Below are 15,145 nucleotides of genomic sequence, written 5' to 3' on the forward strand. Positions count from 1 at the left end.
GTTTTTTTTGCAAAATGTTGACTTGCGTTGAGTAAAATTACAACTTTTATTATAATACTGCCAAATTTCTGAGTTTTTCTTGTGCAATTGTGAAATTTTTCTTGTGGAATTCCAACTCATTTTTCACAACAAGCTTTTTTTATATGTGCATAGTATGTATATATTATTAATGTTGTAAATACAAATCTTTATATATCTAGAAAGGCTGGTCCTAGGCATTTTTCAGAGGACTCAAGAATGTAACAATACAAGAATGTGTGTGTGTATGTCTTCTTGTATTTCTACCTTTCTTGAGATATCAAGAAGGAAAAGTATCTTCCATATGAGGAGGTGTGAACAAGTGAGGACATAAATCATGGTCCCATGAATACGGAAAACCATTGCACCTAATAGAGAGCCAAATACTAGAGTCCGTGAACATTGCTCCAAAGTCAGGATTTTTGGTTGATTTAATGTGCATACAAAAGTAAACATTGACAAATACAAAGGCAGCAATATATGATAAAACAAGCTAAAGAAGGACTTCCCTATTCATCCCCGGAAAAAAACCAGCTGATTTTACGACTTCCGGTGCTGACGTAAGACAACCCATATGTGACCATAGGATGAACAAATACACTACGCTACTAAGACTTCTACAGCTGGGTTGCCCAAAGTGCGGCACAGGGGCCATCTGTGGTCCCTGACTCCTTTGTCATCGGCCTTAAGCACATTACAAAAAAACAAAAAATAGAGATCTCATTTGCACCCCTGGTGGTGAAATCTATCAGAATTAGGGTGGTCCCAAAAAGGAGAGATTTTTCAAATTGACTGTGTGTCGCTTTTAAAAGTGCTCCCCCTCTGGTCAACATATGAAATAACATGTGTGTGTAAGAAATTGAAATGCATCCCCTTTGGCCATAATTAATACAAAATAAATAAATAAATATGTATATAGAGACATACTGTAATACCTTGAAGTAAATAATGAAGATTAAAAAACAATGACCAAAAAAATTAATTAATTAACTAAAAACAGTCTTTTTCTCACGATGTGTTGACGTCTTTTTCTTATAAAATTGGCAAAAATTTCTCGTATTCTTTCTGTTTCTGTAATATTGCAATATTTTCTCGTAAAATTATTACTTTTTCTTGTAAAATGATTACGTTTTAATGCAAAACGGTGACATTTGTCATATGAAATTCCCATTTGTATCACAATATTGCCAATTTTTGTTGTTGTGCTTGTAAAATAGTGAATTATTTTTAAGTAAAATGATGACATTTGTCATCATCTTGCAAAGTAAAATTCCGATTATTATTATAACATGGCCGACATTTTACAGTTTTCTTGTAAAATGGCGACTGTTATTGAGTAAAATTCCAACTTTTATCATAATATTGACCAAATGTTCAGTTTTTCTCGTAACATTTTGTTGAGTAAAATGACGACTTTTATTATAATACTGACGAAATTTTAAGTATTTCTTGTGAAATTGTGACCTTTTTCGTGTGAAATTCCAACTCGTTTTTCACAACAAGCTTTTTTGTATTCACACAGTTACGTATATATATATATATATATATATATATATATATATATATATATATATATATATATATATATATATATATATATATGTATATATATATATATATATATATATATATATATATATATATATATATATATATATATATATATAAATAATGTTGTAAATACAAATCTTTATTTATCTAGAAAGGGTAGTCCTTAAGAGAGGAGGTCTCAAGAAGGTAACAAATACAAGTGTGTGTGTGTGTGTGTGTGTGTGTGTGTGTGTGTGTGTGTGTGTGTGTGTGTGTGTGTGTGCACTGACCAGCGCTACCTTTGATTCCAAATATGATTTATTCATTATCTTTAGTAACTTGGGGTGTGATGGGGGTTGAGGGGGGGAGACTCAGAGTTGAGTCGTGCCTCACGATATTTGGTGTTGGTGCAGTTTGTAGAAATAAGCGGGTCAGAAGATCATTAGAATATGGTTTAAATCAAAGCGATGTTGTTCAGGCGTACATGGTGATAGTAAAGCACATCATGTCACAAGTCCTTCATGCTAAAACTCAAGTTCAAAAGTAAAAACATCTGTTGAGGAGACGGAGGTAACAAAAATAAGCCCTCAAAAAGATGTTCTTTTATTAGCTTGTCCTTTTAGAATTAAACACGTCCTCCTAATTTATTTTTATACTAATAATATCTACAATGATAGCAAGACAAGACTGTGCCCCTAAAAAAGCTTCCTTTTTTTGCGCACCACGACTCAGTCTTGATGATAAATATCGTTTAACAAACGTGAATAGACCACACACATCTGCAAGGTTTTTTTAAAATTATAATATATCTTATTATTGTATCGTCCAAATGACTAACATTTCACTAACAAGATCTCTTTATGTTCATTTGTGCTCCTGAAAATGGATCTGATGGTTATTTCCCACACTATCAATTCATTTTTGAGTACATCAGAATCAGAAATACTTTAATAATCCCCGAGGGGAAATTTACATTTTCAGCACATTAAAAAAAATTTAAATTTTAAAAAATTACTATATTTTTTGGTAAAATTATTACTTTTTAATGCAAAATGGTGACATTTTTCATAGGAAATTCCGACTTTTATCACAATATTGCCTTTTTTTTTTGTGCTTGTAAAATAATGACATTATTTTTTTTTATAAAAATGTTTTAATAATAATAAAATAAAATAAAAATGTTGGGTTAAAAAAATAACCTAATTTTAACCCAAATGCTGGTTCAGAGAAGGACAACCCCCTTATTTGAGTTATTTTAACTCAACATTATGGGTTATTTTTTCAGCCCAACTTTTGCGTTGAATTATTTACCACCACGAGGTGTGAATGAATGATGGGTTCTCACTTCTCTGTGAAGCGCTTTGAGTGTCTAGAAAAGCGCTATATAAATCTAATCCATTGTTATTATTATTATTATCTCTACTCCTACCTTTGGGGGCTCCTACCAGATGTCGCTAATGTGTTTATAATCACTCCTAAAATCCAAACCCGCATTCCTTTAGGATTCCAATCGTCCTGGGGGCGAGGGCAACCACTCTCTGGACGAGCCGTGATGGACTACACCCAAAGCTATCTAAGGGCATATTTCCTTCATAGAATAAACGACTCTGTGACCAAATACAAACACATATAAGAAAAATGTACATGTCACACTTTACCTCATTTGTAATTTTATAGAGAATTACTTGGTGTTGCTTTAGCCATATTGTAACAATTTCAATTCCTGGTCTATGGCCACCATCGTGTTTCCTCTTTGTCGTCACTGGTTTTCTTTTAGGTACAGTAGGATAACACCACAGAAAATGGGTTTTGGAGGTATTGCTTTACTGATCACTGAACCAGTGTTTAAGCTTCTTTAAATGACGGTTAATGCACAGCTCTCTACTTTACCGCGACATCTGTCCTCCAGGCTCTATGCCCACCCTTGGATGGACTAAGATGCGGTGTCAATGATGGTCGATGTTTGCCTGCCTCTCTCGCACATGAATATTTACCTTGCCGCTTGCTCGCGCTACAGGTGAATCATCACTGACGCTCTCTCCTTTTTTTCTCTCCATTGTCCCACTTGTACCTTCACCAACGCAGGTGGCCATCAAAAGCAACAGCACTCCTGAGAAGAAGCATGACAACGGGCAACAAGTCACGATTCAGCATCTGCAATTGCTGTTTACCCGGTAAACAGAAATGTGTTAAATTGCTGTTGCGATCGATGAGAGAAAACAATGACGGTAAACTTTACCGTCATTGTTTTCTCTCATTGATCGCAACAGCAATTTAACACATACTTGCTATATACAAGGAATATACACACATTTACAGTAGGCTAGTATATTTGACATACTGTACATCGATATATATTTATATTTAATGATATATTGTATATATAACTATGGATTATACAATATACTCTGTACATACAGTATACATTCACAATGACATCCGGTAGAACTGTATCAAGAATGTTGATAACATCACAACAGAGGCGCGTTTCTAATATTGTGTTGAGCTGAGTTACCGAAAAAAGAAGGTCGAAACCACAACAGTTGCCCTACTACACACCCGGGCAAATGAAGGCCACATGCGGCCCTTTAAGCTTTTCAATCTGGCCCGCCGGACATTCCCAAATAATATTTTTACATCTTTAAAGGCCTACTGAAAGCCACTACTAGCGACCACGCAGTCTGATAGTTTATATATCAATGATGAAATCTTAACATTGCAACACATGCCAATACGGCCGGGTTAACTTATAAAGTGACATTTTAAATTTCCCGGCAAACTTCCGGCTGAAAACATTTCGATATGATGACGTTTGCGCGTGACATCAACAGTGGAAGCGGAAGTATTCGGAGCCTATGGAATCCAATACAAAAAGCTCTGTTTTCATTTCAAAATTCCACAGTATTCTGGACATCTGTGTTGGTGAATCTTTTGCAATTTGTTTAATGAACAATGGAGACTGCAAAGAAGAAAGCTGCAGGTGGGATCGGTGTATTAGCGGCGGACTACAGCAACACAACCAGGAGCACTTTGAGGATAGCAGCCGAACGACCTCACCTTGACTTCCTCCGTCTCCGGGCCGCCAACCGCATCGGTGATCGGGTGAAGTCCTTCGTCGTACCGTCGATCGCTGGAACGCAGGTGAGCACGGGTGTTGATGAGCAGATGAGAGCTGGCGTAGGTGCAGAGCTAATGTTTTTAGCATAGCTCTGTCGAGGTTCCGTAGCTAAGTTAGCTTCAATGGCGTCGTTAGCAACAGCATTATTAAGCTTCGCCAAGCTGGAAAGCATTAACCGTTTATTTACATGTCCAGAGTTTGGTAGTATTGTTAATCTTCTGTCTATCCTTCCAGTCAGGGACTTATTTGTTTTGTTTCTATATGCAGGAAAGCCCGATGCTATCACGTTAGCTCAGTAGCTAAAGAGCTTCATCGATGTATTGTCGTGGAGATAAAAGTCACTGTGAATGAGCCTAGTCTATAAAATCCGCTACACCTCCCTGATACCGAAGTACATGTCAAACTACTTCCTTAACGTAAATGACCGCCATAACCACAACACCAGGGGGAGCTCCACTAACCACGTTAAACCCAGATTCCGAACTAACAAAGGTCTTAACTCATTCTCTTTCTATGCCACATCAATGTGGAATGCGCTCCCAACAGGTATAAAAGGAAGGGCATCTCTATCCTTCTTCAAAACCGCAATAAAAGTTCACCTCCAGGCAACTACAACCCTAAACTAACACCCTCCCCGGATTGCTAATAATCAATTGCTGATAATCAAATATAAACAAACAAATGCAGATACTTCTTCTTATGCCTTCTGATCTCTCTCTCTCTCTCTCTCTCTCTCTCTCTCTCTCTCTCTCTCTCTCTCTCTCTCTCTCTCTCTCTCTCTCTCTCTCTCTCTCTCTCTCTCTCTCTCTCTCTCTCTCTCTCTGTCCACTACTTGCTGTCCATATCCTACCCCCCCCCTCCACACCCCTGATTGTAAATAATGTAAATAATTCAATGTGATTATCTTGTGTGATGACTGTATTATGATGATAGTATATATGATAGTATATATCTGTATCATGAATCAATTTAAGTGGACCCCGACTTAAACAAGTTGAAAAACTTATTGGGGTGTTACCATTTAGTGGTCAATTGTACGGAATATGTACTTCACTGTGCAACCTACTAATAAAAGTCTCAATCAATCAAAAACAATGTCCATTTCACGTTCTCGACCCTCATTTTCAAGAGGATATAGTATCCCAGGTGGTTTAAAATACAAATCCGTGATCCACAATAGAAAAAGGAGAGAGTGTGGAATCCAATGAGCCAGCTTGTACCTAAGTTATGTTTAGAACGAAAAAAGATACGTTCTGCACTGCACGCTAGTCCTTCACTTTCACGTTCCTCATCCACAAATCTTTCATCCTCGCTCAAATTAATGGGGTAATCGTCGCTTTCTCGGTCCGAATCGCCCTCGCTGCTGGTGTAAACAATAGGAAAATACGAGCAGTCCTTCCCCCGGTGTCGTCACGCTACTTCCGGTAGGGGCAAGGCTTTTTTTTTATCAGAGACCAAAAGTTGCGAACTTTATCGTCGTTGTTCTGTACTAAATCCGGTGGGAGGGGCCTATCCCCAGGTGCATGTCTTTGGAGGTGGGAGGGGCCTATCCCCAGGTGCATTTCTTTGGAGGTGGGAGGGGCCTATCCCCAGGTGCATGTCTTTGGAGGTGGGAGGGGACTATCCCCCGGTGCATGTCTTTGGAGGTGGGAGGGGCCTATCCCTAGGTGCATGTCTTTGGAGGTGGGAGGTGTCTATCCCCAGGTGCATGTCTTTGGAGGTGGGAGGGGCCTATCCCCAGGTACATGTCTTTGGAGGTGGGAGGGGCCTATCCCCAGGTGCATGTCTTTGGAGGTGGGAGGGGCCTATCCCCAGGTGCATGTCTTAGGAGGTGGGAGGGGCCTGTCCCCAGGTGCATGTCTTTGGAGGTGGGAGGGGCCATCCCCAGGTGCATGTCTTAGGAGGTGGGAGGGGCCTATCCCCAGGTACATGTCTTTGGAGGTGGGAGGGGCCTATCCCCAGGTGCATGTCTTTGGAGGTGGGAGGGGCCTATCCCCAGGTACATGTCTTTGGAGGTGGGAGGGGCCTATCCCCAGGTACATGTCTTTGGAGGTGGGAGGGGCCTATCCCCAGGTACATGTCTTTGGAGGTGGGAGGGGCCTATCCCCAGGTGCATGTCTTTGGAGGTGGGAGGGGCCTATCCCCAGGTACATGTCTTTGGAGGTGGGAGGGGCCTATCCCCAGGTGCATGTCTTTGGAGGTGGGAGGAACATGCAAACTCCACACAGAAAGAGCCCGAGGCCGGGATTGAACTCACGACTACTCAGGACCTTTGTATTGTGAGGCAGACGCACTAACCCCTCTTCCACCGTGCTGCCTCCATAATATAATAATAAAATAGATAACAGCTCTATCACAACAATCCATCCATCCATCCATTTTCTACCGCTAGTCGCCACCCTTTGTTAAATATATTTAAATATATTATTTAAAAAAACATACATACATACAATACATCCATCTATCCATGTTCTACCGCTTGTCCCTTTTGGGGCAGGCCAAAAGTTTGGACACACCTTCTCCTCATTCAATGTTTTCTTTATTTCCATGACTATTTACATTGTAGATTGTCACATCAAACTATGAATGAACACATGTGGAGTTATGTACTTAACAAAAAAAAAAAAGGTGAAATAACTGAAAACATGTTTTATATTCTAGTTTCTTCAAAATAGCCACCCTTTGCTCTTATTACTGCTTTGCACACTCTTGGCATTCTCTCCATGAGCTTCAAGAGGTAGTCTACCTGACATTTTCATAGTCCTGAAAATAAAGAAAACACATTGAAATGAGAAGGTGTGTCCAAACTTTTGGCCTGTACTGTATATATATATATATATATATATATATATATATATATATATATATATATATTATATTTTATAATACTAAAATAGTGGAGAAATAAACAAGATGTTTGAGCATGAGTGGCATGTGTCCTGATTCCCCAAAAAGGCAGCCAGGCTACTCGGTGAATCCAGAGGTGTTCGGAGGATGAGAGGTGCTACCAGAAAAGGGCTCGGGGTGAGAGGTGGGAACTTGGGGCAACATTGCAATGAGAGGGAAAAAGAAGGAGAGGTTGGGTGAGTGTGAACTTAAATAAAAAAACCCCACCAAGGGTCTCCATGGAGGTAGCCTACATAGCTGGCAGACAGGGTGGTGGGAGGGGAAAGGATGTTGGGTGGGTTCTTGAGGAGGCCACAGATAGAAAGATGGAGGCGAGGCAGAAGAGTCTGGAGGAGAAGAGTGTTTATACTTCAACATGCATGAGGGCCACACTGCAAAAAGTGAAATCTCAGTAAGATGAAATATGTCAAATAAGGGTAATATTTGCTTATTTTCTGTCTGATAAGATAATTCTTCTCACTAAGCAGATTTTATGTTAGAGTGTTTTACTTGTTTTAAGTGTTTTGTTCCTAAATGATGTCAGTAAGATATTACAGCTTGTTGCTGAGATGTGATGACCTATATTGAGTCAAACATGCTTGAAACTATTTTTGTCCAAATGTCCAAAACACCCAGCAATGGTGCACAGGAAGGCGGGGAAGAAGAGGGGAAAAGGCGGCCAAAATGGTCAAAAGTCCCAATTTTGTCCAAAATACCTCCCCGGGTTCCAGTCCCACGAGTCCCGCCGCCGGCCGCACAAGTCCCGGGGTGGTGAAAAATGTCCAAAACACACCCAGCAAAGTCCCACGGGAAGTGGGGGAGAAAGGTGAGAAAAGTGGGCAAAAGGCCCCAAAAATGTTCAAAATACCTACCCAGGTTCGAGTCCCACAAGACCCGCCGCCGGCCGCGCAAGTCCCGGGATGCCCAAATTGTCCATAACACACCCGGCCTAGTCCGACGGGGAGGGGGGATAAAAGTTGGAAAAGTTGGAAAAGTCTGCAAAAATGTTCAAAATACCTACCCAGGTTCGAGTCCCACAAGACCCGCCGCCGGCCGCGCAAGTCCCGGGATGCCCAAAATGTCCATAACACACCCGGCCTAGTCCGACGGGGAGGGGGGATAAAAGTTGGAAAAGTTGGAAAAGTCTGCAAAAATGTTCAAAATACCTACCCAGGTTGGAGTCCCACATGGAGTGCCACAAGTCTTAAGACTTGTGGCACTCGAACCCGGGTAGGATTTTTAAACATTTTACCGATTTTTCTCATTTTTCTCCCAGCATTCCCGTAGGACTTTGCTGGGTGCGTTTTGGACATTTTGGGCATCCCGGGACTTGCGCGGCCATACATAAGATTTTATGTGAGAGTGTTTTACTTGTTTTAAGTGTTTTGGTCCTAAATGATCTCAGTAAGATATTACAGCTTGTTGCTGGGATGTTATGACCTATATTGAGTAAAACATGCTTGAAACTATTTTTGTCCAAATGTCCAAAACACACCCAGCAATGGTGCACAGGAAGGTGGGGAAGAAGAGGGGAAAAGGCGGCCAAAATGGTCAAAAGTCCCAATTTTGTCCAAAATACCTCCCCGGGTTCCAGTCCCACGAGTCCCGCCGCCGGCCGCACAAGTCCCGGGGTGGCAAAACATGTCCAAAACACACCCAGCAAAGTCCCACGGGAAGTGGGGGAGAAAGGTGAGAAAAGTGGGCAAAAGTCCCCAAAAATGTTCAAAATACCTACCCAGGTTCGAGTCCCACAAGACCCGCCGCCGGCCGCGCAAGTCCCGGGATGCCCAAAATGTCCATAACACACCCGGGCCTAGTCCGACGGGGAGGGGGGATAAAAGTTGGAAAAGTTGGAAAAGTCTGCAAAAATGTTCAAAATACCTACCCAGGTTGGAGTCCCACATGGAGTGCCACAAGTCTTAAGACTTGTGGCACTCGAACCCGGGTAGGATTTTTGAACATTTTACCGATTTTTCTCACTTTTCTCCCCGCATCCCCGTGGGACTTTGCTGGGTGCGTTTTGGACATTTTGGGCATCCCGGGACTTGCACGGCCATACATAAGATTTTATGTGAGAGTGTTTTACTTGTTTTAAGTGTTTTGTTCCTAAATGATGTCAGTAAGATATTACAGCTTGTTGCTGAGATGTTATGACCTATATTGAGTAAAACATGCTTGAAACTAGAATATCAACTGTTGTGTCATCAACACTCACAAGTATAAAACTACTTTTTTAAAGTCATCATTTCTTATTTCAAGCATGAAATAAAAAATCATGACTTTGACACAATTGTGTCTCATAATTAAAACAGATGACAGCCAAATGGACTTTGCTGTTTTATTGTCAATGAAACAATAGAAAATAGGTACTCATATAGTAGTACAGTTGGCACAGTACAGTAAACTGACAGTTCATATTTAAACATTTAACATTTCTAATAGAGATGTCCGATAATATCGGCCTGCCGATATTATCGGCCGATATATGCGTTAAAATGTAATATCGGAAATTATCGGTATCGGTTTTTTTATTATCGGTATCGTTTTTTTATTTTTATTTTTTTATTAAATCAACATAAAAAAAACACAAGATACACTTACTATTAGTGCACCGACCCCAAAATCCTCCCTCCCCCATTTACACTCATTCACACAAAAGGGTTGTTTCTTTCTGTTATTAATATTCTGCTTCCTACATGATATATCAATATATATCAATACAGTCTGCAAGGGATACAGTCCGTAAGCACACATGATTGTGCGTGCTGCTGCTCCACTAATAGTACTAACCTTTAACAGTTACTTTGACTCATTTTCATTCATTACTAGTTTCTATGTAACTGTTTTTATATTGTTTTACTTTCTTTTTTATTCAAGAAAATGTTTTTAATTTATGTATCTTATTTTACAATTTTTTTTAAAAAGTACCTTATCTTCACCATACCTGGTTGTCCAAATTAGGCATAATAATGTGTTAATTCCACGACTGCATATATCGGTTGATATCGGTATCGGTTGGTATCATTAATTAAGGAGTTGGACAATATCGGAATATCGGATATCAGCAAAAAGCCATTATCGGACATCCCTAATTTCTAACAATTTTGAACAGAAATAGTTCATGCACATTCAGGTAAATTATTCCAAATTACAATTAAAAAAAATGTTGTCCGGGGTCCAGGCTGTATATGCGCACTAATTGACTGAAAGAGCACGCACTTGGCGTGATGATGTCATGTTGTCCATGGAAAAATGCATTTTTAGACAATATGATTTGCCTGAGCGGCTAGGAGACCCCGAGAGTAACAAGCGCTTGCCTTGTTGCCTTTCCATTAAGAACAATAAACTAGTTTTTAGTATAAGTTTGCTGGTGTCAAGAAATGTAATGCCGAGCGCATATCATTATGTCAAGATAATGGCACTAGCATTTACTTCATTTAAGAATATTTTTCAACATATTGAGCAAAAACGTCTCTTTTTTTTTTCTACCAAGAAAAGTGCACTTGTTATTAGTGAGAATGTACTAATATTAAAGGCCTACTGAAAGCCACTACTAGCGACCACGCAGTCTGATAGTTTATATATCAATGATGAAATCTTAACATTGCAACACATGCCAATACGGCCGGGTTAACTTATAAAGTGACATTTTACATTTCCCGGGAAACTTCCGGTTAAAAACGTCTATGTATGATGACGTATGCGCGTGACGTCATGGAGAGAACGGAAGTATTCGGACCCCATTGGATCCAATACAAAAAGAGCTCTGTTTTCATCCCAAAATCCACAGTATTCTGGACATCTGTGTTGGTGAATCTTTTGCAATTTGTTTAATGAACAATGAAGACTGCAAAGAAGAAAGTTGTAGGTGAGATCGGTGTATTAGCGGCGGGCTGCAGCAACACAACCATGAGGACTTTGAGATGGATAGCAGACGCGCTAGCCGCCAACCTCACCTTGACTTTCTCCATCTCCGGGCCGCCGACCGCATCGGTGATCAGGTGAAGTCCTTTGTCGCTATGTTGATCGCTGGAACGCAGGTGAGCACGGGTGTTGATGAGCAGATGAGGGCTGGCTGGCGTAGGTGCAGAGCTAATGTTTTTAGCATAGCTCTGTGAGGTCCCGTAGCTAAGTTAGCTTCAATGGCGTCGTTAGCAACAGCATTGTTAAGCTTCGCCAGGCTGGAAAGCATTAACCGTGTAGTTACATGTCCATGGTTTAATAGTATTGTTGATCTTCTGTCTATCCTTCCAGTCAGGGGTTTATTTCTTTTGTTTCTATCTGCATTTTAGCCCGATGCTATCTCGTTAGCTCCGTAGCTAAAGTGCTTCGCCGATGTATTGTCGTGGGGATAAAAGTCACTGTGAATGTCCATTTCGCGTTCTCGACTCTCATTTTCAAGAGGATATAGTATCCCAGGTGGTTTAAAATACAAATCCGTGATCCACAATAGAAAAAGGAGAAAGTGTGGAATCCAATGAGCCAGCTTGTACCTAACTTACGGTCAGAGCGAAAAAAGATACGTCCTGCACTGCACTCGAGTCCTTCACTCTAACGTTCCTCATCCACGAATCATTCATTCTCGCTCAAATTAATGGGGTAATCGTCGCTTTCTCAGTCCGAATCTCTCTCGCTGCTGGTGTAAACAATGGGGAAATGTGAGGAGCCTTTCAACCTGTGACGTCACGCTACTTCCGGTACAGGCAAGGCTTTTATTTATCAGAGACCAAAAGTTGCGAACTTTATCGTCAATGTTCTCTACTAAATCCTTTCAGCAAAAATATGGCAATATCGCGAAATGATCAAGTATGACACATAGAATGGATCTGCTATCCCCGTTCAAATTTTAAAAAATCATTTCAGTAGGCCTTTAAGATGTAAAGTGTAGCTGCCATTATGATGTGCACTCATGTTTTATAATGACCGGAAGTCTTCGACTATACTAAGTCTTTACATGCTTGGAATCTGCATGATATACTAGTTACTATGCTCATCTAATTAGTTACTATGCTCATTTAATTAGTTACTATGCTCATCTAATTAGTTACTATGCTCATCTAATTAGTCACTATGGTCATATAATTAGTTACTATGGTCATCTAATTAGTCACTATGGTCATATAATTAGTTACTATGGTAATCTAAGTAGTTACTATGGTAATCTAATTAGTCACTATGGTCATCTAATTAGTTACTATGGTAATGCAGGTCAGCTCAGACGAGGTACCAAGCAGTGTGGGTGGGGAGCGTTTCCACCGTCTCTCAGGGACAGACGTGGAAGGAGATTTTTACAACAAAGTTGTAAAGCTTAGTGATACATCACATATATCAGATTGTAAGTGGGTATATTTTTACCCTTCACGTTCATATTTCACTGTGTTTGTTGCACTTTTGTTGTGTTTTGCTTGATTGTAAAATATGTGGATGGAGAAGGGGGTGTGACGTTCATATGTTGTCAATATTCAGTGTTTTATCCTTCATAGATGATATCGTAAATCCCACATTCTTTATTTTCATGTACATTCTGGGTGTGTCATTCAGTAAAAAAAAAAAAATTCCATTCCATTTTTTTTAAGGGGGTCTGTCATAACGTTTTTAGCTTTCAATCAGACATTATTGTGAGGTTTTGTATTAGTGTTCATAAAAATAGGACCCAAGCACACATACTGTACATAAGATTGTCACAGCTCATGTATAAATATATATATGTATGCATGCATGCATACATATATACATATATATATATGCATACATATATACATATATATATATATATATATATATATATATATATATATATATATATATATATATATATATATATATATATATATATATATATATATATATATATATATATATATATATATATATATATATATATATACTGTACATATGTATGTATATACTGTACATATGTATGTATGTATGTATATACTGTATATATATATATATATATATATATATATATATATATATATATATATATATATATATATATATATATATATATATATATATATATATATATATATATTTATATATATGTGTGTATATATGTATGTATGGATGTGTGTATGTATATATATATATATATATGTATATGAGATAGATATACCGGCCCCCAGACACGTTTCTTTTCTCTAAATTTGGCCCCCCGAGTCAAAATAATTGCCCAGGCCTGCCCTACGGTAATATTGCAGATGCAACTTGAGCATTACTAACTTTGTAAGGGCAAAATGTTTCATGAAGTATTATCATTGGATGCCATTCAATTCTGGAGGAGCACCAAATTAAGTGCCGGATGCTTTCGTCATCTCCGAAAGGGGGAAGATGGTGAGTGTGTGTGTGTGTGTGTGTGTGTGTGTGTGTGTGTGTGTGTGTGTGTGTGTGTGTGTGTGTGTGTGTGTGTGTGTGTGTGTGTGTGTGTGTGTGTGTGTGTGTGTGTGTGTGTGTGTGTGTGTGTGTGTGTGTGTGTGTGTGTGTGTGTGTGTGTGGTGATGACGGAGACTGAGTGGGTCGTAGAGACAAAGAGAGAAGGTGAAGTGGAAATAAAAGAAAAGAGGGGAAGCAGCATAGAGAACTGAACCATCTCTTTTGGGATTGAGGTTCTATTAGTCCTTTTTTTTCCAAAACGACCCTGGAAAAAAACAAAAAACAAACTTATAGTCATAAGAATAGATGGAAGGACTCGTGCACATAATCACGTTTCATCAAACTTATATTAACGTTGTTGCCCTAGGGTAAACTGGGTAACACACGGCACACTGACAAAGCTTAAGTTGTTGTTACTATAACAATCTACAAGGTTAATATAGGTTGCTTCTCTTTCTTCCCCTCCATTTTTCTGCATTCTTTTGTATCTCTAGTTATCATTACGTATATGTATTGTTGCATTTGAACAACTGTATTGTTGATAATAGAGGTTGTAAATGATTGGTATTATTCATTATCAATAGTGATATTTCTATTGGTATTTGTATTGATCCATTTGTAGTGTAATAATGCTCATTGTCATTTCTGTGTTATTTATTTCGCTAACTGCTTATTTGCTATCACTTTTACCATCATATTTGTACTTATCCTATTTGATGATGTTGCTCTATTGTTGTTGTTGTTGTTGTTGTTGTTTTTGTCTCTCTGTCTAATCCCCCTCTTGTCCCCACAATTTCCCCCTCTGTCTTCCTTTTTTTTCATCTTTCTGTCCCCTCCTGCTCCGGCCCGGCTGCACCAAATGATAATATAAATACATTTAAAGGCCTACTGAAATGATTTTTTTTAATTTAAACGGGGATAGCAGATCCATTCTATGTGTCATACTTGATCATTTTGCGATATTGCCATATTTTTGCTGAAAGGATTTAGTAGAGAACATCGACGATAAAGTTTGCAACTTTTGGTCGCTGATAAAAAAAAAAGCCTTGCCTGTACCGGAAGTAGCGTGACGTCACCGGTTGTGGAGCTCCTCACATTTCCCCATTGTTTACACCAGCAGCGAGAGCGATTCCGACCGAGAAAGCGACGATTACTCCATTAATTTGAGCCAGGATGAAAGATTTGTGGATGAGGAACGTGAGAATGAAGGACTAGAGT

At 39.2% G+C, this 15,145-nt stretch overlaps 1 long non-coding RNA gene across 1 annotated transcript in view; it reads right to left on the reverse strand.

The window, feature by feature from the left end:
• Window positions 1-15,145, reverse strand: part of LOC133658150 (uncharacterized) — a 41,847-nt gene that overhangs the window by 1,844 nt on the left and 24,858 nt on the right. The window contains exon 2 of the long non-coding RNA XR_009827402.1: window positions 3,543-3,658. This is a non-coding gene — a long non-coding RNA (uncharacterized LOC133658150). The remainder of the gene's footprint in view (window positions 1-3,542; window positions 3,659-15,145) is intronic.

Source organism: Entelurus aequoreus, linkage group LG10 (genome assembly GCF_033978785.1).
Source record: "Entelurus aequoreus isolate RoL-2023_Sb linkage group LG10, RoL_Eaeq_v1.1, whole genome shotgun sequence".
NCBI classification, from domain to species: Eukaryota; Metazoa; Chordata; class Actinopteri; order Syngnathiformes; family Syngnathidae; genus Entelurus; species Entelurus aequoreus.